This window comes from Myotis daubentonii, chromosome 8 (assembly GCF_963259705.1).
Source record: "Myotis daubentonii chromosome 8, mMyoDau2.1, whole genome shotgun sequence".
Classification (NCBI taxonomy): Eukaryota; Metazoa; Chordata; class Mammalia; order Chiroptera; family Vespertilionidae; genus Myotis; species Myotis daubentonii.
This window is the reverse complement of record NC_081847.1, coordinates 31,700,023-31,711,632: the sequence shown is the minus strand read 5'-3', so window position 1 is coordinate 31,711,632 and position 11,610 is coordinate 31,700,023.

Below are 11,610 nucleotides of genomic sequence, written 5' to 3'. Positions count from 1 at the left end.
TCATGTGAGAGTGAGACAGCCATTGGCTGCCTCCTGCATGCCTCCCACCTGGGATCGAGCTTGCACCCCGGGCATGTGCCCTGACTGGGAATCAAACCAGCAACCTTTTCTTGGTGCATGGGATGACGCCCAACCAACTGAGCCTCCCCGCCAGGGCTATACAGTATTGTTTTTAGAGTATGGGTGTGTGCTTCAGAATAGATGGTTTCATATTCTATATAATTACTGCCCTTATAATTTATGTTTTTCACTCAACAGTGTCTTAGAGAGCTAAGATAACATGGCTTAGAGAAGGAGCACTTATTATTTTACTCTGCTGCATAGTATTCTATAATGTGAATTTGCCAAATTTATTGAGCCTTTCTCAAGTTGTTGGATACTTAAGTGGTTTCTAGTTTGGGTCATGACCAACAATATTGCTGTGTACATCCCTGTACAGTATTCTTTATACACATGATAATGTTAGCAAGTGCCCTCCCCGACAAAGCACCTGTGCCCACGTGTGTTTCGGTTATGAATGTTTTCTGCTGCAACAATCAGAAAACTCGTTAAACAAATAAGAGTTGTTGGCTTCTGAAGTTAAGGAGTTCCTGGGACTCGTTTAGCTGCTTGGAGAGGCCCCTGAGATGGAGGCCCTCTCCCTTTCCACTCTGCCAGCCTAGTGTGTTGTCTGAGATCCTCATCCATGGTGCCTCATACTATCCATATGGCTGCTGCAGCTCTGGACATTGCTTCTGCATTCAAAGCTGGGAAGGGGGAGAACGAACAGTCCCAACTATATCTTCTCCTTCTTATCGGAAATCTAAGTGTTCCCAGAAATAGTCTCAACAGATTTCCACTGAGGTATCACAGGCCAGAGATAGGTTCATGACCACTCCTACTGCAAGAAAAACTGGGAAAGAGGGGAAGAGGTTTGTCCTGATCAGCTTAAACTAATTCTTCACATCCTGGCTGTACATTCGGGCCAGCTGAGAAGCTTTTTTTTTTTTTTTTTTTTGGTGCCGTGACTCGGATCCGAACCTGAGAAGCTTTTAAAAAATACCTGTGTCTGGATCCTACCACCAGAGGTTTTGATGTAATTGGTCTGGAGTGGGGCCCAGATACTAGTGTTCTTTAAAAGCTCCCTGGATGAATCTAAAAGTCAACCAGAGCTGAGAACCACTGGTGTTCACCAGTCATGATCCTTCACCTGGGAGTGAGATTAGGATTAGTGAGTGACAACACGCAGCATAACCACAGCTCAAACAAGAGAAGGGTTTGTTTCTTGCTCACATAAAAGTTCCAATAACAGCCCTAACCGGTTAGGCTCAGTGGATAGAGCGTCGTCCTGTGGACTGAAAGGTCCCAGGTTCGATTCCGGTCAAGGGCATGTACCTTGGTTGCGGGCACATCCCCAGTAGGAGGTGTGCAGGAGGCAGCTGATTGATGTTTCTCTCTCATCGGTGTTTCTAACTCTCTATCCCTCTCCCTTCCTCTCTGTAAAAAATCAATAAAATATATATTTTTTAAAAGTTCCAATAACAGTTGATTCATGGCTGGATCGGCCCTCCATAGTGTCAGAAGCTCAGACTGCAGTCTTATTGGTCCATTTTGCTAGGCCTCCGTTCCCAAGTTCATTCAAGATCTGAGACACCCCACCGGTGTGGCTCAGTGATTGAACGTCGACCTAGGAACCAGGAGGTCATGGTTCGATTCCCGGTCAGGGCACATGCCTGAGTGGCAGGCTTGATCCCCAGTAGGGGACATGTGGGAGGCAGCCAATCAATGATTCTCTCATCATTGATGTTTCTCTCTCTCTCTCTCTCCCCCTTTCCCTTTCTCTCTGAAATCAATAAAATAATATATTTTAAAAATATCTGAGACAGTTATTCTACCTCCAGCCATCATGTATGTATTTCAACCAGCAAGAAGGACAGAGAGGAGAAAAGCAGAAGCCCCAGGCCCTGTAATGGCACTTTCTGGAATTCTCACACACCATTTCTACTTGTGTCCTATGTGATACAGAAACATGTCTGCCTTTTTCTTCCAAGTTCTAGCTTTGTCCCAGAAGGCTTCCTTTCCCTTAAAATGATAAACATATTCTCCAATAGTTTTTCTAATGCTGTTATGGTTTTGTGTTGTTTATATGGTTTAGGCCAGTGGTTGGCAAACTGCGGCTCGCCAGCCACATGCGGCTCTTTGGCCCCTTGAGTGTGGCTCTTTCACAAAATACCACGTGCGGGCGCGCATGTACAGTGCGATTGAAACTTCGTGGCCCATGCGCAGAAGTTGGTATTTTGTGAAAGAGCCACACTCAAGGGGCCAAAGAGCCACATGTGGCTCGCGAGCCACAGTTTGCCAACGGGTTAGGCTATTAATTTATCTGACATGTAGTTTTGTAAAAGGTGAAAGATAAATACCTAATTTTTTTCCAAAGGGTTAGCTAACTGCCTCAGTATCATTTATTATCTTTTCTTCCAGATAATAAATTCTACCTTTATTAAATACTAAATCCTCACATATATATTAGGTCAGACAATGTGAAACTGCTGATATGTATTACCTCACTCAGCTTTATTTTCTCAATTATATCTTTCTCTAGATGTTATATATTTGTTCATTTGTTTGTTTATTGTCTCTGTTTCTCAGTTGAATGAAAGTGCAATGAAGGCTGGGATTCTCTCGTTATCAACCACTGCCTCATATGTATCTGCTAATTGAATGAATGAAGTTTATCTTTGAATCAATATATATTAATGTACTTTTCAATATTGAACCATCTTTATTTGTTAGAAAAGCCATCTTGGTTGTGATATGTTATTCTTTAAGTATATACTCTTTTTTTTAATCCTCACCTGAGGATATTTTTTCTATTGATTTTTTAAAAATATATTTTATTGATTTTTTACAGAGAGGAAGGGAGAGGGATAGAGAGTTAGAAACATCGATGAGAGAGAAACATTGATCAGCTGCCTCCCGCACACCCCCCACTGGGGATGTGCCCACAACTAAGGTACATGCCTTTGACCGGAATTGAACCTGGGACCCTTCATTCCGCAGGCTGATGCTCTATCCACTGAGCCAAACCAGTCAGGGCTCTATTGATGTTTTAAGAGAAAATGGAGAGAAGGGAGGAGGGGGAAGAAAGAAAGAGGAACATCAATGTGAGAGTGATGCATAGATTATTTGCCTTCCACATACACCCCAACCAGCCCAGGAATCAAGCCTGCAACTGAGGTATGGTGCCCTTAACCAAAATTATCCCCCAAACCCTTCGATCCACAGGCTGATGCTCTAACTACTGAGCCAGATCATCCAGGTCAGTACACTACTCTTTTTGATCAGCTAATGCATCTATTTAAGTCATTTGCATCTGTGATCTTTCTTTTTAATATATGTTTTATTGATTTTTTACAGAGAGGAAGGGCGAGAGTTAGAAACATGGATGAGAGAGAAACATCGATCAGCTGGCTCCTGCACACCCCCTACTGGGGATGTGCCCACAACCAAGGTACATGCCCTTGACCAGAATCGAACCTGGGACCCTTCAGTCTGCAGGCCGACGCTCTATCCACTGAGCCAAACCTGTTAGGGCTGCATCTGTGATCTTAAAAGAGTTTGCATTTCTCTTTCTTTGTTTCTTCTGCAGTCACCCAGTTTGGGCATCAGGGCTGAGACCTGAGGCTTTTTAAAAAGAGACAGGCATAAGCTGGAAGTGGACATGGAGTGGGAACTATTGGGAGAGGCAATTGGCCATGGTCCCTGAGTGTCCCTGTGCATTCTGCTGGCTGTGCCAAGAATGCAAGGTCCTAACTCCTCTTGCCCACACCATTTCTCAGACTTGTATTGCAGTGAGCAACCTGGGGGGATGAGGTAATAGCTCCCCCTAGGACTAAGCGCAAGCTTGCTTACCCCTGCTGTAAAAGAGGGGGTTCTCCAAACTCCATGTTCCTCAGATGCAACACGAACCCACTGCATGCACAGCATCTGCAGGGCCCTCCACGTCGCCCTTGTGGGATGTGAGGGAAAGGAAGCCAATGGAAACATTATGCTGTGTTGCTTGCTGTGCCATGAGTCATAAAGTCCTTTGTCTCTGACCCAGGAGTCTCATCTTGCTTGGCCAGCATCCATGAAATAGTAAGACGGGTTGTTATTAACTAGTCAGCAGGGTAAACTCAATGCCAGGCCCTGACGGTTTGGCAGTGAGGATGGGATGCTGGCGGAGACATGGCTTTCTGGAAGAGGAAGGACAAGAACCCAGGGGACCAGATCAGAGGTTATGAAAAGACCCCCTCGAATATGTTAGTGAATCTTCCACGTGGTGGGCGGCAGGCTGAGGGTGACTAGAGGGAGGGTCTCCCACCATCCTACCTGCCAACGAGGCCAAGCAGTGGGAAGCAGACGGAAACAAGCCACCTGAGTGGTGCTGTGTTCCTGCTCACTCCTCCACGCCAGAGGGGGAAGGGCTGCTGTGACAAAGGGGCAGCAAGCCTACAGCCCCACTCAAAGGGCAATACGGATGTGGCTTCTGAATCAAAGGGTCCTGAAAGCTGCAATCAAATGGCATGATCCAGGGTGTCTGAAATAGAGCTTCAGTGTATTTGGTTGAGCCCAACAAGTGGCCATTCAAACCCAAAGTGAACAAAAGTCTTGCTTACTTGCACAGGCCTTTCTCTCCCTCTGTGCTCCCCCGTCTCTCTCCCCACGCTACTCCCCCCTCAGCAGCATTGAAGAAAAAGTGGGGTATGCTGGGAACTTCCATAGAGGTGACGGCCTCAAATGTTTACAACTCTGTAGAACCCAAGCACCCATGTTACCGTCTTACCCAGTCCTGTTGTTGGATGCAGGCAGGCAGGGGTGGCTGAAGTTCCAAGAAACGCAGTGGGGGTGGCAATGGTCCTGGGCTTGCGGGGGTTGAGGGGGGCGGAGTGGCAATGGTCTTGTACTGAAGCTAGAGGCACAGGGGAGAATGCAGTGGTGTACCAGCCCTGAAGCCAGAGGCCAAGAGAAAGTAAAAGCCTCCCAGCTGCCCCACCCGCATGGGTTAGCCTTCCCACACTCCTGCTCTCCCCTCTGGAACAGCATGCTCTGAAGCTGTTGCCATAGCTCCTGATCCGCACACAGTGAACTCCTTGGTTTGTTTTCCCATAAGGTGAAAAAAAAAAATCCCCCAATTTCAACTGATGGGCTTTGAGCAAAGTTTTCATTGGGAAAAGGAAATTAAAGTGGCCCTGTGTGTAGGTCCTTTGGGCCAGTTCAATGTCCTGCACTGTCATTGGGGCTGCCACTGCTGAAAGGATAACTGGTATTGATGTTCGTCCAGGCTTGTAGTGTAAACGCCGTCGGTTCCAGAGGGGACTCGCCCATTCAGAGACTGCTGTGTGTTCAGAGGTGACTCTTGAACCCTCTGGGATGGTCCAGAAGAAACCATATAGGCTTCCAAGAGGAGAAACATAATCAGGAAAAAGTACTGAGGCCATTTCCAGCCCAACAGTGCCACCTGCCGGACATAGTCACCAAATACATCCCTTCTTAAAAAGAAAAGACCCATAGCGGTCCTGTGACTCCCATTTGGGGATGATCCAAACCAACTCGGATTTGGTGGTTATAAAGGGAAGAGCACAAAAGGTCTTACTAGTCAAGTGTAAATGCTGTGTTCAAGAGCACAGCTTTCCTAGCCCTAACCTTATCTGGGCTTTACAAGAATGGCAATTCCTTTGGGGAAAACGTCATTCCTCACTTGATCACCTGAAGCAAAGCTGCTAGCTCAATGGGACCCTCAATTCACAGAGGGCCCCCCAAGTGCCTGCCTGGTTCGCTGGTGGTTCGGCTGTACTGACACCAAATGGTGTCCACATTCAACCTCAGCACCAGCTACGAAGAATTTTAAAAACAGGTGTGTGCCCAGTGGTTGAGCATCTACCCATGAAACAGGAGGTCACAGTTAAATTCCCATGCCTGAGTTACTGGCTCGATCCCCAGTGGGGGCGGGGGGGAAAGGGGCGGGCATGCAGGAGACAGCCAACCAATGATTCTCTCTCGTCATTGATGTTTCTATCTCTCCCTCTCCCTTCCTCTCTGAAATCAATAAAAATATATTTAGCCCTAGCCGGTTTGGCTCAGTGGATAGAGCATCGGCCTGTGGACCAAACAGTCCCAGGTTCGATTCTGGTCAAGGGCAAGTACCTAGGTTGCAGGCTCCTCCCTGGCCTGATCAGGGTGCATGCAGGAGGCAACCAATTGATGTGTTTCTCTCACATCGATGTTTCTCTCTCTTTCCCTCTTCCACTCTCTCTAAAATCAATGGAAAAATATCCTTGGGTGAGGACTTAAAATATATATATATTTAAAAATAATCTCTCTATATAAAAGCCTAAGCGACCGTCTGACCATCTGATAGGCCAATAGCTATGATGTGCACTGACCACCGGGGGGCAGACACTCAGTGAAGAAGTGGGAACCACAGGCATGGAAACATGGAACAGACTGATGAATCTCAGAGGGTAGGGTGGGAGGGGAGAGGGCAGGAAGAGATTAACCAAAGATCTTATATGCATTCCAGAGGCCTGGTGCACGGATTTGTGCACCAGTGGGTTCCCTTGGCCTGGCCTGCAGGGATCGGGCTGAAACTGGCCCAGTGCACAGTGGGGTCCCTCAGCCTGGCGTATGGGGATTGGGCCAAAACTGGCTCTCCGGCATCCCCCAAGGGTTGCTGGATTGCGAGAGGGTGCAGGCCAGGCGGAGGGACCCCTCCGGTGCATGAATCCATGCACCGAGCCTCTAGAAAATAAATAAAAAGCAGGCATGCTCATTGTGCTCAATGAGCAGAACTCAAGGCAGTGCTAATAGTCCTGGCCCACACCTTCCCTGATGAAGCTTGGTTACATTTTTCATGCCTTTTGTGCCGTTGCCAATGGCCTAGCTGTGTGTCTGCAAGATTGGCAATTAAAGACATTCTTCTGTGGAGCTGCAAACTGTGGAAACAAATTCAGCTGCCAATCAGACAGCCTGGGTCACTCATGGAGATGCTTGTGGCAAGGGTATCGAATAAGACCAACTGGAATGAAGCTGCCGATCCCGCCTGCACTGCCTACACAACTGCCACCACTGCCTGGATCACTGCACCAGTCCTGGCACCATGTCGGCCATCATGGACTGGGCACAAAGTCAAGAACTGTTTCCGATGCAGAACCACTGCTGCATCCCAGACTTGGGACACCTCCCAAAAGTCTTACAGTAAAGAGGTCACATTGCACAGGTGTCGCTACTACCTGCTCCTGGAGCATTGAGTACCTACCTCAGACCTTTGACCCCCTCTCTAGACCGTCGTGGCTGCCTCACTGCAGAGAGCACATTTTCAGGTTATAGTGTTGCTGTTCTAGTCCGATCAGGAGACTCTGGCCGTACCGTTGTGGCCCTTGTAACTAAGCCACATCTAGTTTTTGGTTTTACAGTCCGACAATGACGTGACCTTTGTTGCAAAAGCCACCCAACAATAAGTCAAGGTATTCGATGGCCATGCCATGCTCCCTACCATCTGCAGACCAGACACCTCATGTTCTTGAGCTCTGAAATGGCTTCTTCACAAGTAATCTCAAAAAGCTTCTGACTACCTCCCGTAACTCCTTTGACCCGCATACCTGTGTGAGGCAGTGTGGTCCCTGAACACAGCTATCCCCAGACAAGAATCATCTCCTCTCAACCATTTCCTGAGTAATTAGCAAGACAAAAGGGTGGAAGGTTATATAGACCTATTTTGAAGATTTTAGATTTTTATTACCTCTGGGCACGGTGCCCTTCCAACAATTATAACCATAGGCCAGCCCAGTTGGTACACCTTCCAGGTGTCAGCCTGGCAAAAGGAGGCCTGGGGGTTCAAATGTAATTCTGACTTACCACCTGGATTCTCCTGATGGATTTAGATGATTCATAAAAGTGATGATGACTTGGCTGAGTACACTGCTTGCCAAATCCCCCTACACTGGCCCAGAGAGGCCAAGGTGGGAGATATAATGGGTCTCTGTGAGTTTTGTCAATTTTGTCTCCCTCGTATCTGGTGCCTTCAGATGAAAGATCAGGGCACGAGTAGGAAAAAAAGATGAAGTCTTAGCTACTGGGAAGGGACACACTGATTTCGTGGCTATGGAGGCTGGTGATGCCAGCAGGTGCAGGGAGAGGGGACAGTTAATGTGCTCTTTGTTCCCTAGTTTCAACACTGCAGCCAACAAAAGCATCACCAAGTTCATCTGAGTCAAGCTTCAGCTGGCAGCCTGACCCCTCTGGGCTTGTCAGCCTGTCCTTATGCTATAGAAACGGAGGAACTCATGTGGGCCTGGCTATTACTAAACTATTTGTGCCCTTTCCGTCAATGGCAGCTCCTGAATATGGAACCTCCCCCAACCCCATTGGTACAAACACACCATCCAGCACAACCTTGTTTCAATCTGACTGGTACAAATGCATGTACTTTTCCTGTCACCCAATTGGCTTTGGTTCATATATGGCAGCTGAGGCTGCAAATATTTGGTAACACTGCCCATGTGACTTAACCAAACCAGTGTCATGATGATGCAAATCAGATTTAAAACCAAATCTCTTTTAAAATATATTTTTATTGATATCAGAGAGGAAGGCAGAGGGAGAGATAGAAACATCAATGATGAGAGAGAATCATTGATCGGCTGCCTCTTGCACACCCTGTACTGGGGATTGAGCCCGAAACCCGGGCATGTGCCCTGACCAGGAATCAAACCATGACCTTCTGGTTCATTGGGCGACGCTCAACCACTGAGCCGGGCTTAAAACCAAATCGTGACTTGGAGTGACATGTGTATGTTTGTATGTGACCCTTTAGAGCAGTGATGGCGAACCTTTTGAGCTCGGCGTGTCAGCATTTTGAAAAACCCTAACTTAATTCTGGTGCCATGTCACATATAGAAATTTTTTTTGATATTTGCAACCATAGTAAAACAAAGATTTATATTTTTGATATTTATTTTATATATTTAAATGCAATTTAACAAAGAAAAATCAACCAAAAAAAAATGAGTTTGCGTGTGACCTCTGACACGCATGTCATAGGTTCGCCATCACTGCTTTAGAGTATATTTTTATATGTGGATCATGGCATGTCTCCTTATTAGAGTTGAGGGTTGCTTTTTGGCTTATCTGTTTTCGCCTATAATTATTAGCAATGACATCAAAGATCAGCAGACTAGTCTAAAACTCACTTGTGAGAATTTTAATAGATAATAACCTGACTTCAGACTATATCCTGGCTGCCTGAAATAAGATAAGACTTATTCACAGGTGACTGAGTGTGGGATCCTGGGTGGCACGGTTGAAGCCAGCACTTCAGGTTGGCCTCATTTTGCTGCTTGACGTTCTATTGATAGTAGCCTTAATTAAATTCTCTCTGAGGCAGATTGAGCAGATTTGGTTCCAGCCTCTGCTTATCAGATTAATCAGAGTGGCGGGTGGAGTGGCATACTCATCTGAATATTCACGCTCAGCCAGGAATGTGTGGGGCCCGTTGTTGGGAGAGGCGAGCTGCCACAGGCCCTGTGCACCACTGCTCATTTTTACTGGGCATGCCAAGAATACAAGGCCCTGACCACTCTGTCTGGATTATTTCTTTTCTCTTATAATTTATTTTTCAATTACAGTTGACATACATTATTGTATTAGTTTCAGGTGTACACCATAGTGATTAGGTATTTATGTAACTTACAAAGAGATCACCCCAGTAATTCTAGGACCCATCTGATACCATACACAGTTATCACAATATTACTGACTATATTCCCTGGGCTGTACTATTCCCCATGACTATTTTTATAACTGCCCATTTGTATTTCTTAACTCCTTCACCTTTGTCACCCAGCCTCCCAACCCACCTTCCAGCTGGAAACCATCAATGTGTTCTCTGTATCCATGAGATTCTTTCTGTTCTGTTTGTTGCATGGACTATTTGGTTCCTGGTCAGGGGTGTGTGTGCAGCAACCAACCTTGAGAATGACATATTATCTCTCTCCAGGACAAAGAGCATGCTATTGCCTTCTAGAAAAGAGGTGGATTCCCCAGGCCCGTGTTCCTCAGATGCAACACAAACCCACTGTATGCACAGCACCCTCAGGGCTCCTCCACATCGTCCCTGTGGGACTGAAGGGCCAAGAAGAGCTGATGCAAACATGATGCTCTTGCTACTTGCTGTGCTGTAACAAATTTCTCTGTTTCTTCTCCTGGAATTTCAGGTCTTCTGCCTGCATCCATGAAGCAGTAACAGGTTAACGTATTGGCTTTTAAAGTAGCGGTGGGTGGGTGGCAGATTGCAAATACTGCCATGTAGTGGGAGGAAAGAGAATAAACAGTCATTCCTAGGAAGGACCTTCCGTTAGGGTAAAGGGTGTCCTGGGTGTTGTCTTAGTCTGCTCAGGCTGCCACAGCAAAATACCATAGACGGGGTTTATACAACAAAAATTTCTTTTCTTTTTTTTTAAGAGTTTAAAATTGATTTTTAGAGAGAGAAGAAGGGAGAGAGAAATATCAATGTGAGAGGGTGACACTGATCAGCTGTTTCCTGCACACCAGGGATCGAACCCGCCACCCGGGCACGTGCCCTGACCAGGAATCAAACTGGTAACTTTTAGGTGCACAGGATGATGCCCAACCGAGCCACACCACCCGCACAAAATAAATTTATTTTCTTACAGTACCGGAAGCTGGGAAGTCCAAGATCAAGGTGCCAGCCGATTCAGTTCCTGGTGAGGACTCTCTTCCTGGCTTGCAGATGGCCACTTTCTCGCTGTGTTCTCACATGGTGGAGAGAGCGCTCTGCTCTATCTTTCCTTCTCATAAGAGCACTAGCTCTATCAGATTAGGGCTCCAGATTAGGGCTCCATCCCTATGATCTCATTTAAACTTTATCACCTCCTCACAGGCCCTATCTCCAAATACAGTCACAACGGGTGTTAGGGATTTAAAACATAAACTTCAGGGGGACATAACATTCATCCCTAACAGGTGTCATTCAGGTCCAGTTAGGGCTGGAGGTGAGAGAAATCTTTAAAAGGAATGCTGGGAATATGAGGAGGCTGGTTAATTATGCAGAAGGGATTCTAAAGGGTTTGGCAGATGTTTCAGGGAGTGAAGAAGTGGTGGAGGATGCGTCAGGGCCAAGGAGAAACAGAGCATTGTGGGACTGAGAATATGGCCAGGAGGGCCAAACTATGGGATCCACAGTTTCATAAATGAGTGACAAAACTAGGCATGAGAAGCACACACACAAAAAAACTTTTACGGAATACTACACAAATGAAAATAAATGATCTACTCTTACAATACCATGGATAAATCTTACAGATATAATGATGAATAAAAGCCAGATACAAAACACTACACAGTGCATGATACCTTTTATATGAACTCCAGGGATGGGAAAAAATCAGTTTACAGTGTGAGAAGTGAGGAGAGGAGTTACTTCTGCAGGGCATGTATTGACCAGGAGGAGGTACCATCGATGGGATGTTGGAAATGGCTTGTTTCTTAATCAGGGTAGTGGTTATATGGGTATATACATGTGTAAAAATTTATTGAGGTGTATACACATGGGCAATTTGCTGTGTTATGCCA